Source organism: Saimiri boliviensis, chromosome 15 (genome assembly GCF_048565385.1).
Source record: "Saimiri boliviensis isolate mSaiBol1 chromosome 15, mSaiBol1.pri, whole genome shotgun sequence".
Lineage (NCBI taxonomy): Eukaryota > Metazoa > Chordata > Mammalia > Primates > Cebidae > Saimiri > Saimiri boliviensis.
The window spans coordinates 76,314,223-76,342,215 of record NC_133463.1 but is presented as its reverse complement, the minus strand read 5'-3'; the positions used below and the strand labels follow the sequence as shown (position 1 = coordinate 76,342,215).

The 27,993-nt window shown below is 47.3% G+C and overlaps 1 long non-coding RNA gene across 1 annotated transcript; it reads right to left on the bottom strand.

Annotated features, from left to right (window-relative positions):
* Positions 1-512: 512 nt before the first annotated feature.
* LOC141581413 (uncharacterized) lies at positions 513-23,495 on the bottom strand. Its single transcript, XR_012513998.1, has 3 exons — positions 23,394-23,495; positions 10,576-10,681; positions 513-1,187 (listed from the first exon to the last, which is right to left on the bottom strand). It is a non-coding gene; the product is annotated as an uncharacterized LOC141581413 (long non-coding RNA).
* Positions 23,496-27,993: the final 4,498 nt, after the last annotated feature.

Below are 27,993 nucleotides of genomic sequence, written 5' to 3'. Positions count from 1 at the left end.
TCAGAAACAAGCTAGGAATTTTTTGGCTTCGCTGCCCTGGGAAGGTGACCTGTTTCCTCTCTTCCAGCTTCTGAAGGTCCCTTACGCTCTTCTCATTTGTACCGTCCTCCTCGGCCGCTCTCCAGCAGTAGGACTTGTCACCGTTCACACAAACACCACTGCGTTCACACACACACTCCACCCTCCAGAAGCTGACCACCAAGAAGTACTTTGTCACCCCTTTGCAACATTTCCTACCTTGGCTCGCGCAGGAGGCTGCCTGGCCGAGGCCCCTGGTCGCCGCGATTTCTAATCTCTTTCCTCTACGTTGCTGCTGTTGCTGAGAATCCGGGTTTATTCCTCACCCCAGATAAGTCCTGGCTCGCTCTCTCCTGCCCAGGACCACCGCAAATATGGCGGAAGGGCGCCTCCCCACGAGCAGACCAAGGGCTGCCCCAGGGAGGAAACAGAATCCTGGACCACGAGCCCCCAAATTTGTTGGAAACAGGTTTATAACATCAGGAAAAATCCACTCCAAGGCAACGGTTTATTCGGCAAGGCTATTTTACATCCTGCGGGAAGGCTGCAACTCGCAGGCAGTCTTGCCACGACAGCACACCAGGACAAAGGAGACGAGAACATTTATAACTTCCAGAAACTGACGCAATCGCCCTATAGCTGTGTCCAGTTTCCATTGGCCAGAACGAGACCTCACATTCTATGCTTGACCCGATTGGCTAAAATCTTAGACATGTTCTGAATAGATAATGAGAAAGAAGATGAGGAAGCTAGTCTGGAGAGGGTCAGGAGGATTTCCAAATAAGGAATGGCATGCACCCGGGCTTGGAGTTTGCCCAGTTCTGTTCAGACGTGTCGGAGCCCGTCAAGGGAGCTGATTTAAGACATTGCTGATTTAGAGAATATATATACGTGGGCCGGATGTGGTGGCTCATGCTTGTAATCCCAGCACTTTGTGAGGCCGAGGTGGGCGGATCACCTGAGGTTGGGAGTTCGAGACCAGCTTAATCAACATGAAGAAATCCCGACTCTACTAAAAATACAAAATTAGCGGGGCATGGTGGCATATGCCTGCAGTCCCAGCTACTCAGGAAGCTGACGCAGGAGAATTGCTTGAACCCGGGAGGTGGAAGTTGTGATGAGCTGAGATCGTGCCATTGCATTCCAGCCTGGGCAAGAAGAGGAAAACTCTGTCTCAAAAAAGAAAAAAAAAAAAGAGAATAGATATACATGGGTATATGTTTATGCTAATAGCGCTAATGATGATAGAGCAAGAGATCGTAACTCCTTATAATGTAGACTAAGATATAAACTTTGAAGAAAAACGTTCACATCTCTCACAGGTCACACTGACCACTTCTTCAAACCAAGGTTTGGATTGAGAGAGACAAGATCTACCTGACTGATGATCATTCATGATGCTTGTCTCCAAGGGAGGGCTTCACAGGCAGGTAACCTGTGCAGTCATAAAGGCCCCTCCTCAGAAAAGCCCCCTGTAGTAGCTGTTGTGAACTTCTTTTTTTTTTTTTTTTTGAGACGGAGTTTCGCTCTTGTTACCCAGGCTGGAGTGCAATGGCGCAATCTCGGCTCACCGCAACCTCCGCCTCCTGGGTTCAGGCAATTCTCCTGCCTCAGCCTCCTGAGTAGCTGGGATTATAGGCACACGCCACCATGCCCAGCTAATTTTTTGTATTTTTAGTAGAGATGGTGTTTCACCATGTTGACTAGGATGGTCTCGATCTCTTGACCTTGTGATCCACCTGCCTCGGCCTCCCAAAGTACTGGGATTACAGGCGTGAGCCACCGCGCCTGGCAGGGTGAAATTCTTTTTTTTTTTTTTTTTTGAGACGGAGTTTCGCCCTTGTTACCCAGGCTGGAGTGCAATGGCGCGATCTCGGCTCACCGCAACCTCCGCCTCCTGGGCTCAGGCAATTCTCCTGCCTCAGCCTCCTCAGTAGCTGGGATGACAGGCACGTGCCACCATGCCCAGCTAATTTTTTGCACTTTTAGTAGAGACGGGGTTTCACCATGTTGACCAGGATGGTCTCGATCTCTCGACCTCGTGATCCACCCGCCTCGGTCTACCAAAGTGCTGGGATTACAGGCTTGAGCCACCGCGCCCGGCTGGGTGAAATTCTTTTTTTTTTTTTTTTTTTTTTGAGAGGGAGTTTCGCCCTTGTTACCCAGGCTGGAGTGCAATGGCGCGATCTCGGCTCACCGCAACCTCCGCCTCCTGTGTTCAAGCAATTCTCCTGCCTCAGCCTCCTCAGTAGCTGGGATGACAGGCACGCGCCACCATGCCCAGCTAATTTTTTGTATTTTTAGTAGAGACGGGGTTTCACCATGTTGACCAGGATAGTCTCGATTTCTCGACCTCGTGATCCACCTGCCTCGGCCTCCCAAAGTGCTGGGATTACAGGCTTGAGCCACCGCGCCCGGCTTGAAATTTTTAATAAGACTTGAGAAAGGGCCGGTCATGGTGGCTCACGCCTGTAATCCCGGCACTTTGGGAGGCCAAGGTGGGCGGATCTCCTGAGGTCAGGAGTTCGAGACCAGCCTGACCAATATGGTGAAACCCCATCTTAAAAAAAAAAAAAAGAGGCCGAGCGCGGTGGCTCAAGCCTGTAATCCCAGCACTTTGGGAGGCCGAGGCGGGTGGATCACGAGGTTGAGAGATCGAGACCATCCTGGGCAACATGGTGAAACCCCGTCTCTACTAAAAATACAAAAAACTAGCTGGGCGTGGTGGCGCGTGCCTGTAATCCCAGCTACTCAGGAGGCTGAGGCAGGAGAATTGCCTGATCCCAGAAGGCGGAGGTTGCGGTGACCCGAGGTCATGCCATTGCACTCCAGCCTGGGTAACAAGAGCGACACTCCGTCTCAAAAAAAAAAAAAAAAAAAAAAAGACTTGAGAATCCTGCGTTTTCTTTTCTTTCTTTCTTTCTTTCTTTTTTTTTTAGCCAAATTCTTCAACATTGAGTTGTTTTGTTTGTTTGTTTGTTTTAGAGATGGAGTTTCACCATGTTGGTCAGGCTGGTCTTGAACTCCTGACCTCGTAATCCGCTCGCCTCAGCCTCCCAAAGTGCTGGGATTTCAGGCGTGAGACCCTGCACCTGGTCTTTTTTTTTTTTTTTTTTTTTTTTTTGAGACACTGTCTTGCTCTGTCATCCAGGCTAGAGTGCAGTGGTGCAATCTCAGCTCACTGCAACCGCCATCCCCTGGGTTCAAGCGATTCTCCTGCCTTAGCCTCTTGAGTAGCTGGGATTACAGGCACTTGCCACCATGCCTGGCTAATTTTTGCAATTTTGGTAGAGATGGGGTTTCACCATCTTGGCCAGGCTGGGTCTTGAACGCCTGACCTCGCGATCCACCTGCCTCGGCCTTCCAAATTGCCGGGATTACAGGCCTGAATTACTGCGCCCGATGGAACCCTGTATTTTCATTTAGCACCAGGCCCTACAAATTATGTAGACTCTATTAAAAATACACATATTAGCTGGGTGTGGGAGCATGCCTGTAATTCCTGCTACTCAGGAGGCTGAGGCTCTAGAATCGCTTGAACCGCAGAGTCAAAGGTTGCAGTGAACAGAGACAGTGCCACTGTATTCCAGCCTGGGTAACAAAGTGAGACTCTGTCCCAGGTAAATAATAGACCTTGCAATGAAGAAAACATACAGGGTACTGAAAAAAGAGTTGCAACCAAAGAGGGAGCGGGCCCATCTTGGGGAGGACAGTCAGCGGTTTCCGAGCCAGGCTCTGTCAAAGCATCCCCCTCCTCTCCACTGAGCTCAGGCTGTACTTCGTTCCTCACTCCTTTCTCTGTTACTGCACTGGCCACACTTAAAGGCAATTGTATGTGGACAGTTCATCTCCCCTACTGCAGCATGAGTCACGAGTTGCTTAAGGAGCAAGCCCATGTCAAAAGGATTTCTCTCTCTCCACACTCTGTGGATATTTAATAAATACTGAACCATGCCGGAATGCTTTGTTACTTTACATCATGGCTTACACAGGAGGAGAGGGGACAATTTGGCCTCCCAAAGGACATTTGGAAATGTCTGGAGGCATTATTGATTTTCTTTTTTTTTTTGAGACGGAGTTTCGCCCTTGTTACCTAGGCTGGAGTGCAATGGCGCGATCTCGGCTCACCGCAACCTCCGCCTCCTGGGCTCAGGCAATTCTCCTGCCTCAGCCTCCTGAGTAGGTGGGATTACAGGCACATGCCACCATGCCCAGCTAATTTTTTGCACTTTTAGTAGAGACGGGGTTTCACCATGTTGACCAGGATGGTCTCGATCTCTCGACCTCGTGATCCACCCGCCTCAGCCTCCCAAAGTGCTGGGATTACAGGCTTGAGCCACCGTGCCCGGCTTGCATTATTGATTTTCATGACCTGGGATGGAAGAGCCATGGCATCTGGTGGGCAAAGGCCAGAGATACAGAAGCATCCAATAAGACACAGAACAGGTGCCTGGGTGCGGTAGCTTACGCCTGTAATCCCAGCACGTTGGGAGGCCGAGGGGTGTGGATCACAAGGTCAGGAGTTTGAGACCAGCCTGGCCAACACGGTGAAACCCCTTTCTCTACTAAAAATACAAAAATTAGCCGGGTGTGGTGGCACACGCCTGTAATCCAGCTACTCAGAAGGCTGAGGCAGGGGAATTGCTTGAACCCGGGAGGCGGACGTTGCAGTGAGCTGAGATAGCGCCACTGCACTCCAGCATAGGGGACAGAGTGGAACTTTATCTCAGAAAAAGAAAAAAAAAAAAAACACAGAACAGTCCCCACAACAGAGAGCTATCCAGCCCAAAATGTCAGTAGTGCTGAGGCTGGAAAACTCTGCTTAACAACTTACGTATCATACAGAATTACATATATGGATACTATTTTAAAATATGAACTGGAATAACCCATCTCCTGCTTTCCAGCAGGACCACATTGAAGAGGTTCGCCTTTAGGACACCTCTCAGAGACAGCCCCATGGCCTCTGCAACACACTGCAGTGTCTACCAGTGTCTACCACAAACCAGAGTTTCTGCCTGCTTGTTCTTGCTGTGATTGCATGAGCTCATTCATGCTAAGGGTTGTAGTAGGCACTGAACAGACATAGTTTCCTCTTCTCAAGCCCTTTTCCCCGATCTTTCTTCTGACCTAAGTTTCTCCTGAAGCAGCTGAAATCCATTTCCTCAGCAGGGGATGTTTCTGAGCTCACCAGGGTGCACTGCATACCGGAAAGACGATTGAGCAAGGTCAAGAGCAAATAGCTGCTCAAGGGATTTGGGGTTGAGGAAGGAAAGAACTAAAATTTGGTAAGAGCTCCTATTAAGGGCCAAGGACTTTCCCCAATATAATCTTCAACATCAAGTTTCAAGGGAGATATTATTAGCCTCTCACCCTCACTTCTCCTATAAAGGAAGAAACTGAGACACACTGATTCTTACAAAGTTACGCAGCTACTAAGTAGGCAAACTTAGATGAAGCCTAGATATTTTCTGATGCTAACGTTTGAGCTTGTTCTGTCACTGAGATTGACCAGTTGTACTGCTTATATTTTAATTTTCTTTCCTCATTTCAAAATGGATGTGACATTCCTCAAGAGTGAATATTTTAACAAGGGGAAAAAATCAGTAAATAAATCAGGATAACAAAAATGAAAAAAGAAATAGAATGAAACCAAGGACAAGGTTAGTACTAAAAAGAAGTGCCGTAACGTCTTATGTGCTTGCTGTAGATAAACTGCAGTTTGACTTCCTACCAGCCAGGGCAAAAAGGAAATGGCATCATTTATTTGTTCCTAATGTACCAGAGGTTAAAATAAAAAAACACACTAAAAGTAAGATTACAGGCCAGGCATGGTGGCTCACACCTGTAATCCCAGCACTTTGGGAGGCTGGGTGGATCACTTGAGATCTGGGGTTCGAGACCCGCCTGCCCAACATGGTGAAACCCCATTTCTACTAAAAATACAAAAATTAAGGCCGGGCGTGGTGGCTCACGCCTGTAATCCAAACACTTTGGAGGCCAAGGCAGGCAGATCACCTGAGTTCGGGAGTTCAAGACCAGTCTGACCAACATGGTTAAACCCCGTCTTTAAAAAAAAAAAAAAAATTTAAAAAATAAAAATGAAGGGCCGGGCACGGTGGCTCAAGCCTGTAATCCCAGCACTTTGGGAGGCCGAGGCGGGTAGATCACGAGGTCGAGAGTTTGAGACCATCCTGGTCGACCTGGTGAAACCCTGTCTCTACTGAAAATACAAAAAAATCAGCTGTGCATGGTGGCGTGTGCCTGTAATCCCAGCCACTCAGGAGGCTGAGGCAGGAGAATTGCCTGAACCCAGGAGGCAGAGGTTGCGGTGAGCCGAGATCGCGCCATTGCACTCCAGCCTAGGTAACAAGAGCGAAACTCCGTCTCAAAAAAAAAAAAAAAAAAAAATAGCCGGGCGGTGGTTCAAGCCTGTAATCCCAGCACTTTGGGAGGCCGAGGCGGGTGGATCACGAGGTCAAGAGATCGAGACCATCCTGGTCAACACGGTGAAACCCCGTCTCTGCTAAAAATACAAAAAATTAGCTGGGCATGGTGGCGCGTGCCTGTAATCCCAGCTACTCAGGAGGCTGAGGCAGGAGAATTGCCTGAACCCGGGAGGCAGAGGTTGCGGTGAGCCGAGATCGCGCCATTGCACTCCAGCCTGAGTAACAAGAGTGAAACTCAAAAATAAATAAATAAATAAATAAAAAATAAAAACGAAGATAAATAAATAAATAAAATAAAAATACAAAAATTACCTGAGAGCGGTGGCACAGCTGTAAACCCAGTTACTTGGGTGGCTGAAGCAGAAGAATTGCTTGAACCAGGGAGGTGGAGGTTGCAGGGAGCAAAGATCCGACCACTGCAGTCCAGCCTGGGCAACAGAGTGGGTATAACTCCATCTCAAAATGAATACATGAATAAATAGCCAGGTGCAGTGGCTCACGCCTGTAATCCCAGTACTTTGGGAGGCCGAGGAGGGTGGATCACACGGTCAAGAGATCGAGACCATCCTGGTCAACATGGTGAAACCCCGTCTCTACTAAAAATACAAAAAATTAGCTGGGCATGGTGGCGTGTACCTGTAATCCCAGCTACTCAGGAGGCTGAGGCAGGAGAATTGCCTGAACCCAGGAGGCGGAGGTTGCGGTGAGCCGAGATTGCGCCATTGTACTCCAGCCTGGGTAACAAGAGCGAAACTCCGTCTCAAAAAATATATATAAATAAATAAATAAATAAAAGCAAGGTTATAATCTCTGATCCCAAACAGAGGAGCTATCTTGGCACTGACATAGAGATTTCTCTGGTGAATTTTTATAAGGTGACTATGATAAAATGATGATATTTACTGATATCCTGATAATGTGACATCATGTGACCACAGTAAATTTTGGTTTACAAGCAAATACTAATAACTTGGGTGAACCAAATAGTAATGTGGTCTGTTGATTAACTGCAGCTTTGATTAAATTACATTTTGAGTTAAATTATAATGGTCAAAGAGACACTGTGGTTTATATGAGTCAAAGTAGGTTAGGTATTGCTGCGGTAACAAACAACTCCGAAGTCTCAGTGACTTACAACAGCAAAGGCTTATTTCTTCTTTCCTTTTCTTTCTTTCTTTCTTTCTTTTTTTTTTTTTCATATTTTTGGAGATGGAGTTTCGCTCAGTCACCCAGATTGGACTGTAGTAGCACAATCTCAGTTCACTGCAACCTCCACCTCCCAGGTTCAAGTGATTCTCCTGCCTCAGCCTCCTGAGTAGGTAGGACTATGGGAATGTGCCACCATGCCCAGCTAATTTTGGAATTTTTTGTAGAGACGGGGTTTCACCATGTTGCCCAGGCTGATCTTGAACTTCTGACCTCAGCTGATCCGCCCACATTGGCTTCCCAAAGTGTTGGGATTATAGGCTTGAGCCACAGCACCTGACCTCAGCAAAAGCTTATTTCTTACACTATACATTCCTCCTGGGCTCACTGGGTGGTTCTGCTCTGTGTCATGATTAGCCAGGAGCCCAGATGAAAAAGCTCTAACCCCATGCTTCCAGAATTGCCATACAGGAACAAAGAGACATGTCCAAAGTGACTTGCACAGGAGAATTTTTTTTTTTTTTTGAGACCGAGTTTAGCTCTTGTTGCCCAGGTTGGAGTGCAATGGCGCAATCTCGGCTCACCGCAACCTCCGCCTCCTGGGTTCAGGCAATTCTCCTGCCTCAGCCTCCCGAGTAGCTGGAACTACAGGCATGCGCCACCATGCCCAGCTAACTTTTGTATTTTTAGTAGAGACGGGGTTTCACCATGTTGACCAGGATGGTTTTGATCTCTTGACCTCGTGATCCACCCACCTCGGCCTCCCAAAGTGCTGGGATTACAGGCGTGAGCCACTGCACCCGGCCTGCACATGAGATTTTAAAATGTTTGCCTGGAGTGGCTGGGTGCGGTGGCTCAAGCCTGTAATCCCAGCACTTTGGGAGGCCGAGGCGGGTGGATCATGAGGTCGAGAGATCGAGACCATCCTGGTCAACATGTGAAACCCCGTCTCTACTAAAAATACAAAATAAAACTAGCTGGGCGTGGTGGCACGTGCCTGTAATCCCAGCTACTTAGGAGGCTGAGGCAGGAGAATTGCCTGAACCCAGGAGGCGGAGGTTGCGGTGAGCCGAGATCGGGCCATTGCACTCCAGAACAAGAGCGAAACTCCGTCTCAAAAAAAAAAAAAAAAAAAAAAAATGTTTGCCTGGAAGTGTCATATCTCATTTCTGCTAGCATTTCACTGGCCAAGGCATGGAAGAAGGCCACACCTAACAGATAGGGTAGGGAAGATAATCCTACCATGTTCCCAGCAGGATGAAGAGCTGGAAATATTTGGTGAACAAAACTGATAACTATCTCTATGGAGTTATTTATTTGCTTATTTTGAGACAGGGTCTCAGAGACTCTATTTGCCCAGACTGGAGTACAATGGCATGACTAAGACTCACTGCAACCTTGACCTCCTGAGCTCAAGTGATCCTCCTACCTCAGTTTCTCAAGAAACTGGGACCATAGGCATTCACCACCAGGCCCAGATAATTTTTTAAATTATTTGTAGAGATGGGGTCTGGCTATGTTGCCCAGGCTGGTTTCTAACTCCTGAATTCAAGCAATCCTCTCATCTTTTTTTTTTCTTTTTCTTTTTCTTTTTTTTCTTTCTTTCTTTATATTTTTAAAGATGGAGTTTCACCATGTTGGTCAGGCTGGTCTTGAACTCCTGACCTCAGGTGACCCGCCCGCCTTGGCCTCCAAAGTGCTTGGATTACAAGTGTCAGCCACCACGCCCGGCCCAATCCTCTCATCTTGATCTCCCAAAGTATTGGGAATACAAGCATGAGTCACTGTCCCCAGCCTCTGGAGTAATTTTTTTATTTTTTTTGAGATGAAGTCTCGCTATGTCCCCCAGGCTGGAGTGCAATGGCATGATCTCGGCTCACTGCAACCTCTGCCTCCTGGGTTCAAGCGATTCTCCTGCCTCAGTCTCCTGAGTAGCTGGGATTATAGGCACATGCCACCACGCCCAGGTAATTTTTGTGTTTTTAGTAGAGATGAGGTTTCACCATGTTGGTCAGAGTGGTCTCGATCCCCTGACCTTGTGATCTGCCCGCCTCGGCCTCCCAAAGTGCTGGGCTTACAAGCGTGAGCCACTGCACTCAGCCTAGAGTAATTTTTTTTTTTTTTTTTTTTTTGAGACAGAGTTTCCCTCTTGTTACCCAGGCTGGAGTGCAATGGCGCGATCTCGGCTCACCGCAACCTCCGCCTCCTGGGTTCAGGCAATTCTCCTGCCTCAGCCTCCTGAGTGGGTGGGATTACAGGCACGCGCCACCATGCCCAGCTAATTTTTTTTTAGAATTTTTAGTAGAGACGGGGTTTCACTATGTTGACCAGGACGGTCTCGATCTCTCGACCTCGTGATCCACCCGCCTCGGCCTCCCAAAGTGCTGGGATTACAGGCTTGAGCCACCGCGCCCGGCCTAATTTTTTTTAAATGATATACTAATTATCTATTGCTGGTTAGCAAGTAAAAACAATAAATATTTATTTGCTCATACCTTCCATGAGGCAGGAATCCTGGCTCAGCCTAGTTGGTGGGTCTGTTCCTGGTCTCTCTGGAGCCTGCATGCCAGCTCTCTGTCAAAGCTGTGGTCTTGGCCGGGCACGGTGGCTCACGCCTGTAATCCCAGCACTTTGGGAGGCCGAGGTGGGTGGATCATGAGGTCAAGAGATCGAGACCATCCTGGTCAACATGGCGAAACCCCGTCTCTACTAAAAAGACAAAAAAATTAGCTGGGCATGGTGGCGCGTGCCTATAATCCCAGCTACTCAGGAGGCTGAGGCAGGAGAATTTCCTGAACCCAGGAGGCAGAGGTTGCGGTGAGCCGAGATTGCGCCATTGCACTCCAGCCTGGGTAACAAGATTGAAACTCCGTCTCAAAAAAAAAAAAAAAAAAAAAAAAAAAAAAAAAAAAAAGCTGTGGTCTTCTCAAGGCTGGGAGCATTCCCTCCCAGAATCACTCACATGGCTTTTGAAAGGCCTCAGGTCTTCGCTGGAGACACTGGTTCCTCCCTTGTGGGCCTTTCCAAAGTGCAGCCATCGACGTGGCAGCCGATGTCCCCTGGGATAACTGATGGGAGGCAGAACATAAGAAGTGCCTAAGATGGAGCCATGGTCTTTTTTTTTTTTTTTTTTTTTTTTTTTTGAGACGGAGTTTCGCTCTTGTTACCCAGGCTGGAGTGCAATGGCGCGATCTCGGCTCACCGCAACCTCCGCCTCCTGGGTTCAGGCAATTCTCCTGCCTCAGCCTCCTGAGTAGCTGGGATTACAGGCACACGCCACCATGCCCAGCTAATTTTTGTATTTTTAGTAGAGACGGGGTTTCACTATGTTGACCAGAATGGTCTCGATCTCTTGACCTCGTGATCCACCCGCCTCGTCCTCCCAAAGTGCTGGGATTACAGGCTTGAGCCACCGCGCCCGGCCTTTTTTTTTTTTTTTAATTTATTATTTATTCATTTTTTTAAAAAAAAGACCCTTAAAGATTTATTACTGAACCAGCCACTAGAGCAGAGCATATGAACAAACAAGAGGAAACATTTTTTTCTCAATAAAACATCTCCTACTCTCCAGATGGGGGTGACATCTTTTTTTTTTTTTTTTTTTTTTTTTTTTTTTGAGACGGAGTTTCGCTCTTGTTACCCAGGCTGGAGTGCAATGGCGCGATCTCGGCTCACCGCAACCTCCGCCTCCTGGGTTCAGGCAATTCTCCTGCCTCAGCCTCCTGAGTAGCTGGGATTACAGGCACACGCCACCATGCCCAGCTAATTTTTGTATTTTTAGTAGAGACGGGGTTTCACTATGTTGACCAGAATGGTCTCGATCTCTTGACCTCGTGATCCACCCGCCTCGTCCTCCCAAAGTGCTGGGATTACAGGCTTGAGCCACCGCGCCCGGCCTTTTTTTTTTTTTTTAATTTATTATTTATTCATTTTTTTAAAAAAAAGACCCTTAAAGATTTATTACTGAACCAGCCACTAGAGCAGAGCATATGAACAAACAAGAGGAAACATTTTTTTCTCAATAAAACATCTCCTACTCTCCAGATGGGGGTGAACATCTTTTTTTTTTTTTTTTTTTTTTTTTTTTTTTTTGAGACGGAGTTTCGCTCTTGTTACCCAGGCTGGAGTGCAATGGCGCGATCTCGGCTCACCGCAACCTCCGCCTCCTGGGCTCAGGCAATTCTCCTGCCTCAGCCTCCTAAGTAGCTGGGATTACAGGCATGCGCCACCACGCCCAGCTAGTTTTTTGTATATTTTTAGTAGAGACGGGGTTTCACCATGTTGACCAGGATGGTCTCGATCTCTTGACCTCGTGATCCACCTGCCTCGGCCTCCCAAAGTGCTGGGATTACAGGCTTGAGCCACCGCGCCCGGCCGACATCTTCAGCTTGATATGGTGAGATGGTAGTGCCCTTGATACTTCATGAGCGCATGTGACATCTCAGGTACACTTCCATATAGCTCTAGCTTGGTTCTTCTCCAGTGTCTCCTTTTTGGAGTGGTACCTCATTTTATTACCAGTTTTCATCTGAAATTGCCCTTGGCAACTTCTGCCTGTATATTTCCTGTGTATTTTGCAGTTGGCTGCTGTGTACAAGTTTAATTACCATTGACTTCCTCCCTGCCTGCAGTTAGCTGATACTCTCAAGGGCATCTCATCTGAAGCAGAACCAATATTCTGAATAATTTGCTGGATTTCATACCTCCTGGTGAGGTCACAGTGCCAGTCCCAGAATTTGACAACCAGGAGGCTGGAGGCTGATATCTGGTAGGTCTTGGGATGGGTCTAGACATACATTCTTCCCCAGGACAAGTCCCATAGTCCCTTTTCTTTTATGTGCCGAACTGTCATTTTTTCAGCTTGTATATAATTCTTTCTCATACAACCTCAAGTCAGTCTTTCCAATCAAATTGCCTTCCACAAACAAATATTTTATAAAAATATTAGAGCCTCAGGAGACTGTGGAAACAGAAGAAAATGAAGAAGCCATACTGTACTTTCCTAATCATAACTTTTTTTCCTTTTTTCTTTTATTTTTTATTTTTTTTTCACCTGGATCTTCCAATTTAATCAGAAAATATTTAACAATTTTTTCCTCATGTATTCATTTGACCCACATTTTTTTTTTTTTTTTTTTTTCCCTGAGCATCTTCTGTGTTCCGGGTACTAAGCAGGTTCTGCAGATAAAGTGAACAACAAGAAGGACATGATCTTTATCTGCAAGGAATTTACAGCCTGAGAAAGGTCACCAGTTCAAAGAGGCAGGCTGTCTCTGGGACATGAAGAATCAGTCAGAAGTAGGGTGCAGGTGTCCCCATGCTCATCAGCTCAAACCTGGAAGTCCTCTCTTTAGTGGGCTCTAGCCCAGGCCTCCTTCTTCTCGTTGGTCTTACCATCCATTGAATCCTATCACCTCCTTTCAGATCTCAAAGAATTTAAAGAAACCATCAAATCTATAACCAGTTATCTCTAGTAAGAAGGGAGAATGACACCATTGGCCTTTGCCCTTAACAGAAGAGCAAATTGAGTCCCTGTTCTTGGGAGCTTACTTACAGTCTGGAAGATAAATTACACTTTATTGTGATCAGTATAATAAAAGAAGTAAGCTGGAGCTTAGGGTTTCCCGAACTGGGGTATAGATATCAGTATGGAAATGAGACAGGACTTGAGGTGATGCGCATACACACACACACACACACACACACATATATATATATATATATATATACACACTTTTTTTTTTTTTTTTTTTTTTGGACACAGAGGACACTCTGTTACCCAGGCTGGAACGCAGTGGTGCGATCTCGGCTCACTGCAACCTGCACCTCCAAGTTCAAGTGATTCTCATCCCTCAGCTTCCCGAGTATTATTACCTTCCGAGCTGGTATTACAGGCACCCGCCACCATGCCTGGCTAATTTTTGAATTTTTAGTAAAGATGAGGTTTCACCATGTTTGTCAGGCTGATCCCGAACTCTTGACCTGAAGTGATCTACCTGCCTCAGCCTCCCAAAGTGCTGGGATTACAGGCATGAGCCACCGCGCCTTGCCCACACAGACTTTTTATAGTAATAATTATATCTGTGTAGTTTCAGTGGATATAAGGAAAAAATATAACCAGCAACTTAATTTCATATTAAGATTTTCTATGTGCATTTATTCATTTAACAGATATATATTGATTCTTACTCCACCTGGCACTGTTCTAGCCCAGGGGTATCTGGCAGTGAACAAACAGCTGAAAATCTCTGCCCTCATAGATTTTGCATGAAATTTAAATCAAGTATTTAAATGAAAAGGAAAGTTCACAGCTATGAAGAAGGAGGAGAGTGAAGCAGGCAGGAGCCAGCTCTGCTGCTTACTTGATGGGTGACTTCAGTTTCTTAACCTCCTGGTGCCCCTGTTTCCTCATCTGTAGCGCAGGGATAATGATGGTCTCTACCTTACTAGGGTTGCTATGATCGCTGCATGAGTGCCTAGAACACAGTAAGCTCCACATCAGTGTTTGTTAATTTTTTTAAAATTGTACTTTGGACCCTGGAGGACACATGTACATCCTGCATCCTGCAGGATTGTTGCACAGGTACATACATGCCACGATGGTTTGCTGTCCCATCTTCACTCATCGCCTACATCAAGCATTTCTTCCCGGTGTTATCCCTCAATGTTTGTTTTGTTTTGTTTTTTGAGATGAAGTTTTGCTCTTGTTGCCCAGGCTGGAGTGCAATGGCATGATTTCAGCTCACTGCAATCTCCATCTCCTAGATAATTCTCCTGCCTCAGCTTCCCAAGTATCTGGGATTACAGGCATATGCCACCACGCTCAGCTTATTTTGTATTTTTTTCTTTTTCTTTTTCTTTCTTTCTTTCTTTTTTTTTTTTTTTTTTTTTTTTTTTTTGACGGGGTTTCACCATGTTGGTCAGGTTGGTCTTGAACTCCCGACCTCAGGTGATCCGCCCGCCTTCGCCTCCAAAATGCTTGGATTACAGGCATGAGCCACCACACCTGGCCTATTTTGTATTTTTAGTAGAGACGGGGTTTCTCCATGTTGGTCAGGCTGGTATCAAACTCCTGACTTCAGGTGATCCACCCATCTTGGTCTCCCAAAGCACTGGGATTACAGGCGTGAGCCATCGCACCCGGCCCATGTTTGCTAATTTCTTTTCTTTTTTCTTTTCTTTTTTTTTTTTTGAGACGGAGTTTCGCTCTTGTTACCCAGGCTGGAGTGCAATGGCATGATCTCAGCTCACCACAACCTCCGCCTCCTGGGTTCAGGCAATTCTCCTGCCTCAGCCTCCTGAGTAGCTGGGATTACAGGCACGCGCCACCATGCCCAGCTACTTTTTTGTATTTTTAGTAGAGATGGGGTTTCACCATGTTGACCAGGATGGTCTCGATCTCTTGACCTCGTGATCCACCCGCCTCGGCCTCCCAAAGTGCTAGGATTACAGGCGTGAGCCACCGCACCCGGCGTTTGTTAATTTCTTAAAAGTACAAGATAAAAATTGTGAAGATGAAGTAACAATTCAATGCTTGGAACCTTGGCCCAGGACATCTTCGCAAGTGCCTGGAGATCTTGCTCAGATGCATCTTCCCCAGGCTCCACCCTAGAGATTCCGAGTTAGTAGATTTGGGGCAGGGCTCAGGTGTTAACACCCTTCTTTTCCCTGGGCTTCTCTGAGAGTGAGGCATCAACAGTTATTTTATGGTTCAGATAATGACTCCTCCAGGGCAGAGCTAGGATAGCCAAAAGGTTTCCTCAAGACTGTGCCATTTTGAAGGACAAACAACACCTAAATACTTGGGTTCAGAGAGAGGTGTCAGGCAGAAGGAAAAGGTGCAAAGAGTCCAGAGAGAACGGTTTGTTCATGAAACTGACAGACGTTTATCGTGATTAGAGCGTCTGGTATGTGAGGCTGTTTGTTGCCTCTGATTTGGGGATATCTTGTGACTTGTTCCCTGCCTGAAAATGCTGAATCAAGTTTAATGGAAATCTGCCAACAAGGAAGAGTGTTTGGAAATTTTGAGTAGTTTTCATTTTAGATCTTAAGTTATTGCACTCAGAACCTCAAAGCAACTGCTATGAGAAAAACGAATTCCAAGGAGATTTTGTATAGAAAACTGCAGGTCACCAATGAGTTCTCTTTCAGCAGCAACCCCCACCCCCATCCCAGTGATTTCAGAGGAGAAGGAAAGTGTAATGGGTCTGTTAACCTTAACTCCTTAAAGAAAACAGCAGTTTTTTTTATCAGCAACATGAAAAAAAAAAAAAAAAAAAAAAAAAGAAGAAAACAGCAGTTAGTCCTCAATGGCCAAATGTGTTTTCTGGAAGCCTGACTAGGAAGCAGTCTAAAGGAATCATGTTCCCAAGTAAGCATGTTCTCCTATACTGTGGTGGAGAGAATGCGCTCTGGAATCCGATGAACATAGGTTTGAATTCTGACTCCACCTTCAATCAGCTGCATGAGTTTTGACAAACTACTTCGTTGCTTCAGCCGTCGGTATTCTCTGTACAATGAGAACCATAAAAAGAATGGGCGAGCTGGGTGCGGTGGCTCATGCCTGTAATCCCAGCACTTGGGGAAGTGGAGGCGGGCGGATCACCTGAAGTCAGGAGTTGGAGACCAGCCTGGCCAATGTGGACAAACCCTGTTTCTACTTAAAATACAAAATTAAGGCCAGGCGCGGTGGCTCATGCCTGTAATCCCAGCACTTTGGGAGGCCGAGGCGGGTGGATAATGAGGTCAAGAGATCGAGACCATCCTGGTCAACATGGTGAAACCCCGTCTCTACTAAAAATACAAAAAATTAGGCCGGGCGCGGTGGCTCAAGCCTGTAATCCCAGCACTTTGGGAGGCCGAGGCAGGTGGATCACAAGGTCAAGAGATCGAGACCATCCTGGTCAACATGGTGAAACCCCGTCTCTACTAAAAATACAAAAAATGAGCTGGGCATGGTGGCTCGTGCCTGTCATCCCAGCTACTCAGGAGGCTGAGGCAGGAGAATTGCCTGAACCCAGGAGGCGGAGGTTGCGGTGAGCCGAGATCGCGCCATTGCACTCCAGCCTGGGTAACAAGAGCGAAACTCCGTCTCACAAAAAAAAAAAAAAAAAAAAAAAAAAAAAAAAAATACAAAAAATTAGCTGGGCATGGTGGCGTGTGCCTGTAATCCCAGCTACTCAGGAGGCTGAGGCAGGAGAATTGCTTGAACCCAGGAGGCGGAGGTTGTGGTGAGCCGAGATTGCGCCATTTCACTCCAGCCTGGGTAACAAGAGCGAAACTCCGTCTCAAAAAAAAAAAAAAAAAAAAATTAGCCGGGCATAGTGGCGCATTCCTGTAATCTCAGCTGCTTGGGAGGCTGAGGCAGGCGAATCACTTGAACCCGGGAGGCAGAGGTTGCCGTGAGCCGAGATCATTCCACTGCACTCCAGCCTGAGCAACAAGAGCAAGACTCCATCTCAAAAAGGAAAAAAAAAAGAGAGAGAGAATGGGCGAGATCATGTGTGTGAAGGGCTTGGCACACTGCTTGGCGCACAGTGTTCATGAAGTGACAACATACTGTTAGTTTTTCACCAAAAAAAGTGAACTGACATCCAGAAACTAAAAAGAGGAAGGCACAGGCGTCGCTAGCAATGAGGAACCTTTTGGCCTGGGACCTCTGGAAGAAAAAAAATCGGAAGGGTGTGTGGCTAACAGAGGACATTTGACTAAGGACTGAAACGTTAATTCAACTTTCAGAGGAACCCTAATGGCCTTGCACCCTGTAAGCAGAGAAGAACCACATGCCTGGATGGGTGAAGGAGCTTGAAGTGAGGAGGGGCTTCCTTACTTACGAATGCATGCCCATGCACACACGTGCATTCGCACACGGCTTCCCGTAATCTGTCATTCAAGGCTGGAAAGTGGGAGGAAGAAAGAAGAGGCAGCAAGGGTGGGTGGGGAGCAGGAAGAGAAAGCCATGTCCAAAAAAAAAAGGAAGGAAATGGGGCTGGGAGTGGTTGGCTGCATAGAGGGCTGAAAGGAGAAAATAAAACTGGCTTCCAATGGATGGAGGTGATTGCCCTCATTTAGATTTACCCCTGTGAATAGGTCTTACCTGGATTATGGAGTGCCTGCTGTGTGTACTTGCTGGTTTAGCACTGGGAGTGGAGTTGATCTATGCTATAAATCCAACCTTGGGCCGGGTGCGGTGGCTCAAGCCTGTAATCCCAGCACTTTGGGAGGCTGAGGCAGGTGGATCTCAAGGTCAAGAGATCGAGACCATCCTGGTCAACATGGTGAAACTCCGTCTCTACTAAAAATACAAAAAATTAGCTGGGCATGGTGGCGCGTGCATGTAATCCCAGCTACTCAGGAGGCTGAGAGAGGAGAATTGCTTGAACCCAGGAGGCGGAGGTTGCGGTGAGCCGAGATCGCGCCATTGCACTCCAGCCTGGGTAACAAGAGCGAAACTCCGTCTCAAAAAAAAAAAAAAAAAAAAAAAATCCAACCTTGGAGGTGCTTACCCACCTGTACTGGGCTGAGTAGTGGTCCCCCAAGTTCATGTTCATAAGGGACCTCAGAATGTGACCTTGTTTGGAATAGAGTCTTTGCAGCTGTAATTAGTCAAGATGAGATCACACTGGAGTAGGGTGAACCTTAAATCCAATGATGGCTTTAAATCCTTAAATCCAGGCTGGGCGTGGTGGCTCATATCTATAATCCCAGCACCTTGGGAGGCTGAGGTAGGTGGATCACTTGAGGTCAGGAGTTCGAGACCAGCCTGGCCAACATAGTGACACCCCATCTCTACTAAAACAAAATTAGCTGGGCGTGGTAGCTCACGTCTGTGATCTCAGCTACTTGACAGCCTGAAGCATGAGAATCCTTGAACCAGGGAGGTGGAGGTGGCAGTGAGCTGAGGTCATGCCATTGCACTCCAGCCTAGGTGACGGGTGACAGAGTGACAGAGTGAGACTTTCCCAAAAACAAAAACAAAAACAAACCAAGGACATACAGAGATACATACACATGCAGGGAGGAGGCTGTGTGAAGTCAGAGGCAGAGATTGTGGATATGCATTTATGAGCTAAGGAACGCTAAGGAACGCTAAGGAATGCCGGCATCTGCTAGAAGCTCGGAAAGGCAGGGAATGGCTTTACCCTAGAATCTTCAGAGGGAGTACAACCCTGCTGACACCTTGATTTTAAAATTCCAGTTTCTAGAACTGTGAAGAGAAATTTTTATTGTTATAAGCCACACAATTCATCATAATCTGTTTTGGCAATCCTAGGAAACTAATATACCATCATAAGAGAAAAACAAGCCAGGCATGGCAGCTCACATCTGTAATCCTAGCAGTCTGGGGGACCAACGCAGGAAAACTGCTTGAGCCCAGGAGTTCGAGACCAGCCTGAGCAATAGAGGGAGACCCCAGACTCTACAAAAAATTTAGAAAGAAGCCAGGTATGATAAATAGCACACACTTGTAATGCTAGCTATTTTGGAGGCTGAGGTGGGAGGATTGTTTGAGCCTGGGAAGTCCAGGCTGCAGTGAGACAATGATTGTGCCACTGCACTTCAGCCTGGGTGACAGAGTGAGACCCTGTCTCAAATAAATAAATAAATAAATAGATGGGATTTCACCACGTTGGCCGGGATGGCCTCCATCTCTTGACTTTGTCATCCGCCTGCTTCCGCCTCCCAAAGTTCTGGGATTACAGGCGTGAGTCATTGTGGCCAACATGGTGAAACCCCATCTCTACTAAAAATACAAAAATTAGCCAGGCATGGTGGAAACAAACAAACAAACAAAAACAGAAAATAGGCTCTCCTCACTTTGCAAGGCACTGTATTCATGGAAACTCATTTGTATCAGAACCATGTCCTCACTTTTCATGGTTCCATGGTAACCAAGGTCAAGCCTCAGTTAAATGAAATATACTATCACATTGAGAAGAAAAGAAAAAAACCCATAGAACCATACAAAGTAAGGACTGCCTGTGTACACATGTGCACACACGCATGAAAAAGCACAGTATATAATTCATCAGAAAGTTAATGAAGTGCGGTGCAAGGTGACTGTGAGAAGACAAAGATGCAGAACGAGTTGGGAAGGGCTTCCTGGCACAAGCTCGTTTTGATCAGAGTTTTTTTTTTTTTTTTTTGAGACGGAGTTTTCGCTCTTGTTACCCAGGCTGGAGTGCAATGGCACGATCTCGGCTCACCGCAACCTCCGCCTCCTGGGTTCAGGCAATTCTCCTGCCTCAGCCTCCTGAGTAGCTGGGATGACAGGCACGCGCCACCATGCCCAGCTATTTTTTTTGTATTTTTAGTAGAGACGGGGTTTCACCATGTCGACCAGGATGGTCTCGATCTCTCGACCTCGTGATCCACCCGCCTCGGCCTCCCAAAGTGCTGGGATTACAGGCTTGAGCCACCGCGCCCGGCTGATAAGAGTTTTCAAAGGTTGGAAGAACTTGGACTGTCAGAAAAGTCACAGGGGAATGTTGGGTGTTATTTTCTTTCAGGGTTCTGATGCCTCCTCTACCACTAGCTTGCTGGGCCATCTTCACCTGCTCGCACCTGTTTCCTCTTCTGTGGAAAGGTGATCATACATCCCGATTTTCCTGGAAACACCTAGACCTGATCATCCACAGAAGCTACTTGGACTCTCAAAGGTGGCCTGGTTTTTCTTTAATTTTCTTTTCTTCTTCAATGTTTTTCTCTTTTATTTACTTCTCAGAACATACCACTTTAGGTGGCCTGGTTTGTATTGAAAACACCGGGATTGTCTTTACGTTCTACATTATTTATTTACTTTTTTGAGACGGTACCTTGCTCTGTCACCCAGGCTGGACTGCAGCGGTTCAACTGGCTCACTGCAACCTCCAGCTCCTGGGTTCAAGCAATTCTCATGCCTCAGCCACCCGAGTACCTGTGATTACAGGTGTGAGCCACTGCGCCTGGCCTACTTTTTACTTTTCAAATATGAAATTATAACATTGGCTGGACGCAGTGGCTCACGCCTGTAATCCCAGTACTTTGGGAGGCCAAGGTGGGTGGATCACTCGAGGCCAGGAGTTCCAGACCAGCTTGGCCAACATGGTGAAACCCTGACTCAAAAAAGAAAAAAAGAAAAGAAATTATAACATTGTATTAAATACGCATTTCAAATGACAATTTCCCTGGAGACTCTGATACTCAGCTATCCTGTGGTGGGACCTTCCCTGAATAGAGAACCACTTGACTGGTGTGTCACTGAGTCATTTCCAGGGGATTTAGCCTAAGGTTTTAGAGCATGGACTTGAGTCAGATCGAGCTGGGATTGTACCTAAAGACCACCCCTGTTAGCTATGTGACCTTGACATTCATTTACAACTGCCCCTTCCCCATTTTGGAGGCCCAGTTTTCTCATGAACACAATTAAGCTGATAGCAATATACAGTCTGTAGAATTGTATACAAAATCAATGGTATACAAAATCCTTAGCACAAAACCTTTCATAAAGTCATGATTTCTTCAACGGCAGTTTTGGTTGGGTCGGATGGCTCACGCCTGTAGTCCCAGCACTTTGGGATGCTGAGGCCGGTAGATCATCTGAGATCAGGAGTTTGAGATCATCCTGGCCAACACGGTGAAACCTTGTCTCTACTAAAAATACAAAAATTAGCCGGGCATGGTGGGGGGTGCCTATAATCCCAGCCATCGGGAGGCTGAGGCACGAGAATTGGTTCAACCTGGGAGGCGGAGGTGAGTTGAGATCATGCCAGTACACTCCAACCTGGCAATAGAGGGAGACTCTGTCTCAAAAAAAAAAAAAAAGGCGGTTTTTAAAAAAATCTGAGAATTCTGTTTAAACTTCACAGAGTTTATTTGGGTTTGATACTTCGAGACTGTAAGAGTGGAGACACTACAGAGTGCAGACCAGCTTATCAGCTGTGTTGTGGGTGGGGGCTGGACTCCAGTACAGACTACCCCAAATGTAGATAGTGGAAGAAAGGAAGACACAGCTGCCCAGGATTGGGTTGTATGTACACCGTGTTATGACTTGCAGCGTTTCTGTCTCTGTGCCATTTTTTTTTTTTAAGGTTGTTGCTTCAGAGCAAGACGGCATGAAGTTATGGGGAAAATTTAAAGAATGCTTCATCCCTCATGGCTTTTTAGTTGTAAGAAACAGAAACTCCTACTGGCTAATTTAGTCCTAAGAGGAATTTTCTAGAAAGGTGTTGGAGAGCTCCAGAATTGATAGAGATAGGAAAGCCAGGGTTGAGACAGCTTTGACTCAGGCAATACCAAGTGTTTGGAGAGCTGCATGACTCAGTCACTCCACGGACAGCCACCAGAAAAGATGTGCTCTGCCCGGGGTCGTTCCAGCTAAGATTCAAAGTCCGGCCGGGTGTAATGACCCATGCCTGTCGTCCCAGGACTCCAGTAGGCTGAGGTGGGCGGATGGCGAGGCCAAGAGATCGAGACCTTCCTGGCCAACATGTTGAAATCCCGTCTCTACTAAAAACACAAAACATAGCCAGGCATGGTGGCACGTGCCTGTAGTCCCAGCTACCCAGGAGGCTGAGGCAGGAGAATTGCTTAAATTTGGGAGGCAGAGGTTACAGTTAGCTGAGCTCGCACCACTGCACTCCAGCCTGGCAACAAAGCAAGACTCTGTTTCACAAAAATAAATAAATAAAAGATTCAAAGTCCTGAGAGAAAGAGTCTGCTCTGTCTTCTCTGGGCATCTCTGTGACTAGAAGAGGGCAGGCACTTCCTTAGTTCGGCAAAAACCACCCACATTTGGTAAGAGAAAATTCCAGGTCGGGCCTGGTGACTCACGCTTGTAATCCCAGCACTTTGGAAGGCTGAAGCAGGAGAATCTCTTGAGTCCAAGAGTTCAAGACCAGCCTGGGCCACATGGTGAGACCCTGCCTTTATTAAATTCTTTTTTTAAATCAGAAATTCCTGCTCATTAAATTCTTTTTTTAATTTAAACAGAATATATATATAGTCCAGGTGCGGTGGTTCATGCCTGTAATCCCAGCATTTGGGGAGGCTGAAGTGGGCAGATCACGAGGTCAAGAGATTGAAACCATCCTGGCCAACATGGTGAAACTCTGTCTCTACTGAAAAATACAAAAAAATTAGCTCGGCGGGGTGGCATGCCCCTGTAATCCCAGCTACTTGGGAGGCTGAGGCAGGAGAATTGCCTGAACCAGAGAGGTAGAGGTTGCAATGAGCTGATGTCGCACAACTGCACTCCAGCCTGGCACCTGGCAACAGAGCTAGACCCTGTCTCAAAAACATATATATATATATATATGACAGGGTCTCATTCTGTCATCCACACTGGAGTGCTGTGGCACAATCTCAGCCCACTGCAACCTTTGCCTCCTGGGTTCAAGTGATTCTTGTGCCTCAGCCTCCTAGATAGCTGTGATTACAGGTGTGCAGTACCACATAGCTCATTTTTTGTATTTTTAGTAGAGATGGGATTTTATCATGTTGGCCAAGCTGTTCTCAATGACCCACTCGTCTCCGCCTCTCAAAGTACTAGAATTACAAGTGTGACTCACTGCGTGTGGCCAAAAAAAAAAAAATTCCAAAAAAAGATGGAGAGGCATTACCCAAAAAGGAGGAAGAAAGAACACTGAGCAGTCCCAAGGCCGTAAAGGCTCCCTGGAAGTGAACTTGAGCTGCTGTCTCCACCTACCCCTGAATGCCTGTGTCCTCTGTGTACAGACAGGTTGCTCCCACTCCCGTCTGGACCTCAGCTTTTTCACCTGTAAAATGAGGCAGTCCACTCACGTGACATTAGTAGTCTTTCCATCCAGATTGTTCTCTGGACTCCGGCAACTCCCACGGCTCTGATCTCTCATTTCCTTCCATTTAGACTCCAAACCTCCTGTCACCAAGGTCACAAATGGAGACTGAGACATCCGAGGCCAGCTTCCGAAGGGCAGACCACTGGCAGGAGGCCCTCTGGCAAAAGCCCATGGGCACTCAGCAGGCATTCCACAGCAGTGCCCACATTTATGCTGGGGAAGGCAGCAGTCCCCGTGCCTGGGAGGGAGATTATTTGCGTGGTGAGGGAAATGACAGCCTGGTTTGTTAAGAAGTGAGAGGGCCCTGCCAGGCTCCTGGAAAAACAACCTCAGGATCCGTGTCTGTCCTGAGTAGACCTGGTGAGGGTTCATGAGGCTGAGGCGCAAAGATGGGGTTTCTGTCCCCTCTGAGCTCATCACACCACAGCGCTATTAGATCTCGAGGAGGCCCCGCACCTTGGGGAATGTTTCCTCAGTGCCTCATCTGGGAGCCTTCCAGAGTCACACAGCGCACCTTGTTAAAAGTTTGTTGAAGCAGCTGAAGCGGCCTTAAAACATGTTAAACTGGCACAGGCCATCATGGATTTTTCAGCTTAGTGGTAAGAGATGGCAGATGAGTCAGGCTGGGTATCAGAGCTGACCCAGCTTGAATCCCAGCTCTGTCACTTTTCTGCTGGGAGACCTTGTGCAATTTGCTTAATTTCTCATTCTTTTCTCTCATCTGTCAAATGTACATAATTATAGCTATGTATTCATGTGGTTGTCATGAAGATTCAGTGAAAAGTGTTTTTTGTTTTATTTTTGTTTTTTGAGATGGAGTTGCGCTCTGTCACCAGGCTGTAGTGCACTGGTATGATCTCTGCTCACTGCAACCTCCACCTTCCGGGTTCAAGCAATTCTCCTGCCTCAGCCTCCAGAGTAGCTGGGACTACAGGTGCACGCCACCACGCTTGGCTAATTTTTGTATTTTTAGTAGAGACAAGGTTTCACCATGTTGGCCAGGATGGTCTCGATCTCTTGACCTCGTGATCTGTCTGCCTTGGCTTCTCAAGGTGTTGGGATTACAGGCGTGAGCCACAGTGCCCGGCTGAAAAGTGTTTTACACAGTTCTAAGTACTTAGAAAACACTCTATAAATGCTAGTGTTATTATTCTTTCTGCTTACTTGTTTTTTTTTTTTTTTGAGACAGAGTTTCACTCTTGTTACCCAGGCTGGAGTGCAATGGCGCCATCTCGGCTCACCGCAACCTCCGCCTCCTGGGTTCAGGCAATTCTCCTGCCTCAGGCTCCTGAGTAGCTGGGACTACAGGCACGTGCCGCCATGCCCAGGTAATTTTTTGTATTTTTAGTAGAGACGGGGTTTCACCACGTTGACCAGGATGGTCTCGATTTCTTGACCTTGCGATCCACCCGCCTCGGCCTCCCAAAGTGCTGGGATTACAGGCTTGAGCCACCGCGCCTGGCCCTGCTTACTTGTTAAGTATCAGTCTTACTCTGTCACTCAGTGGAGGTTGCAGTGAGCCAAGATCATTTACATAAATGATCAGGTAATTATTTACGTAAATGCTTGGATCATGCCACTCTTCTCCACTAGACTGTTGAATCTGTTTCTTCCATCCTGGTGTCTCCTTTGTTTATTGGAGGTGCCCGATAAATATTTGCTGACTGCGCCAGTCTGGGTGTGAGGATAAGACCTGGTATGAACTTGGAAATTGGGGGAATTTGAAAGTTTCATCTCAGTAGGTACACATCCTGCATCTCAGAAGACCTGAGGTCTTACTTTGATTTGATATCAGTTAGGATTCAAACCAGAGCCCGAGGTCGTAAACTAATTCAGCTAAAAGCCAGTAGAGAGATCTCAGGAAGATTGCATCTTCTCCAGGGGCTTCATCCAGAAAGAGAATGCTAAGATTGTCTCCAACTCTGAGTCATGGTCCCATATCTTAAGCCTCAAGCAAACAATCGGGTACAAACTCCTTTGGGCATAAACTTATCACCAGTTTCTTTCTGTCCACGGATGTCAGCACCTGAGCACATTGACTGTATTTGTTCAACAATGTGCCTACCAGGCTTGGTGGCTCACACCTGCAGTCCCAGCACTTTGGGAGGCTGAGGCAAGCAGATCATGAGGTTAGGAGATCAAGACCATCCTGGCCAACATGGTGAAACCCTGTCTCTACTCAAAACAGAAAAATTAGCTGGGCGTGGTGGCAAGTGCCTGTAATCCCAAGTACTCGGGAGGCTGAGGAAGGAGAATCGCTTGAACCAGGGAACTGGAGGTTGCAGTGAGCCAAGATCATGCCACTGCACTCCAGTCTGGCAATAGAGTGAGATCCAGTCTGTTTTGGGAGGCTGAGGAGGGCAGATCACAAGGTCAGGAGATTGAGACCATCCTGGCTAACACGGTGAAACCCCATCTCTACTAAAATGCACACACACACAAAATTAGCTGGACGTGGTAGCACATGCCTGTAGTCCTAGATACTTGGGAAGGTGAGGCAGGATAATCGCTTGAACCCGGGAAGGGGAGGTTTCGGTGAGCTGAGATCGCGCCACTGCACTCCAGACTGGGCGACAGAGCAAGACTCAGTCTCAAAAATAAAAATTAAAATTAAGATTAGGCCGGGCACTGTGGCTCACGCTTATAATCCCAGGACTTTGGAAGGCTGAGGTGGGTGGATCATGAGGTCGAGAGATCGAGACCATCCTGGTCAGCATGGTGAAACCCCGTCTCTACTAAAAATACAAAAAATTAGCTGGGCATGGTGGCGCGTGCCTGTAATCCCAGCTACTCAGGAGGCTGAGGCAGGAGAATTGCCTGAACCCAGGAGGCGGAGGTTGCGGTGAGCTGAGATCACGCCATTGCACTCCAACCTGGGTGACAAAAGCGAAACTCCGTCTCAAAAAAAAAAAAAAAAAAAAAGAAGAAGTAAAGAAAGAAAGAAGGAAAGAAATTGCCTCCATAAGGTTGTAGCCTAGATGAGAGTAGGTGATGTGTCAGGAGATGAGGCAGGACAGGTAATGTGGGGGCAGATCTCGAACAGGTAGGAAGGTAATGGTACTTTATAATCAGCGAGAAGATACTGCAGAAAGCCCCAGGCACAAGATGATGGTAGGCAGCAAGAGAGCAGAAGCAATGGGCCAGGCGCAGGCGTCCCCAGACTTTTTACACAGGGGTGCCAGTTCACTGTCCCTCAGACTGTTGGAGGGTTGCCACATACTGTGCTCCTGTCACTGACCACCGTTGAAAGAGGTGCCCCTTCCTGAAGTGCGGCGGGGGGCTGGATAAATGGCCTCAGGGGGCCTCATGTGGCCCGCAGGCCATAGTTTGGGGACGCCTGGGCCAGGGGATGTGTGGACAGAGCCTGGAGGTATTTCGGAGGCAAAATCTAAAGGACTTGGTGTTACATTAGAAAGGGAGGGTGATCAAGACCAGCCTGACAAACATGGTGAAACCCTGTTTCTACTACAAATACAAAAATTAGCCCGGCATGGTGGCGGGTGCCTGTAATCCCAGCTACTTGGGAGGCTGCGGTAGGAGAATCACCTGAACCAGGGAGGCAGAGGTTGCAGTGAGTCGAGACTGTGCCTTGCCCTCCAACCTGGGTGACAGAGCAAGACTCCATCTCAAAAAAAAAAAAAAAAAAAAAAGCTGGGCGCGGTGGCTCAAGCCTGTAATCCCAGCACTTTGGGAGGCCGAGGCGGGTGGATCACGAGGTCGAGAGATCGAGACCATCCTGGTCAACATGGTGAAACCCCGTCTCTACTAAAAGTGCAAAAAATTAGCTGGGCATGGTGGTGCGTGCCTGTAATCCCAGCTACTCAGGAGGCTGAGGCAGGAGAATTGCCTGAGCCCAGGAGGCGGAGGTTGCGGTGAGCTGAGATCGCGCCATTGCACTCCAGCCTGGGTAACAAGGGCGAAACTCCGTCTCAAAAAAAAAAAAAAAAAAAAAAAAAGGCAAGAAAGGGAAGGTGAGGCAGGGCATAGTGGCTCATGCCTGGCATCCCCACACTTTGGGAGGCCAAGGCAAGTGGATTGCTTGAGTCCAGAAATTTGAGATCAACCTGGGCAACATCGTGAAACCCCACCTCAATCAAAATGTTAAAATTAGGTGGGCATCTGTAGTTCCAACTACCCGGGGGGCTGAGGTGGAGGATCACCTGAGCCCAGGAGGTTGAGGCTGCAGTGAGCTGCAACCATGCCACTGCACTTCAGCCTTGGTAGCAGAGTGAGACATTATCTTTTTTTTTTTTTGGAGATGGGGTTTCGCTCTTGTTACCCAGGCTGGAATGCAGTGGCGCGATCTCGGCTCACCGCAACCTCTGCCTCCTGGGTTCAAGCAATTCTCCTGCCTCAGCCTCCTGAGTAGCTGGGATTACAGGCACGCAACACCATGCCCAGCTAATTTTTTGTATTTTTAGTAGAGACGGGGTTTCACCATGTTGATCAGGATGGTCTCGATCTCTTGACCTCGTGATCCACCCGCCTCGACCTCCCATAGTGCTGGGATTACAGGCTTGAGCCACCGCGCCCAACCTATTATCTTTTTTTTTCTTTTTTTCTTTTTTTTTTTGAGACGGAGT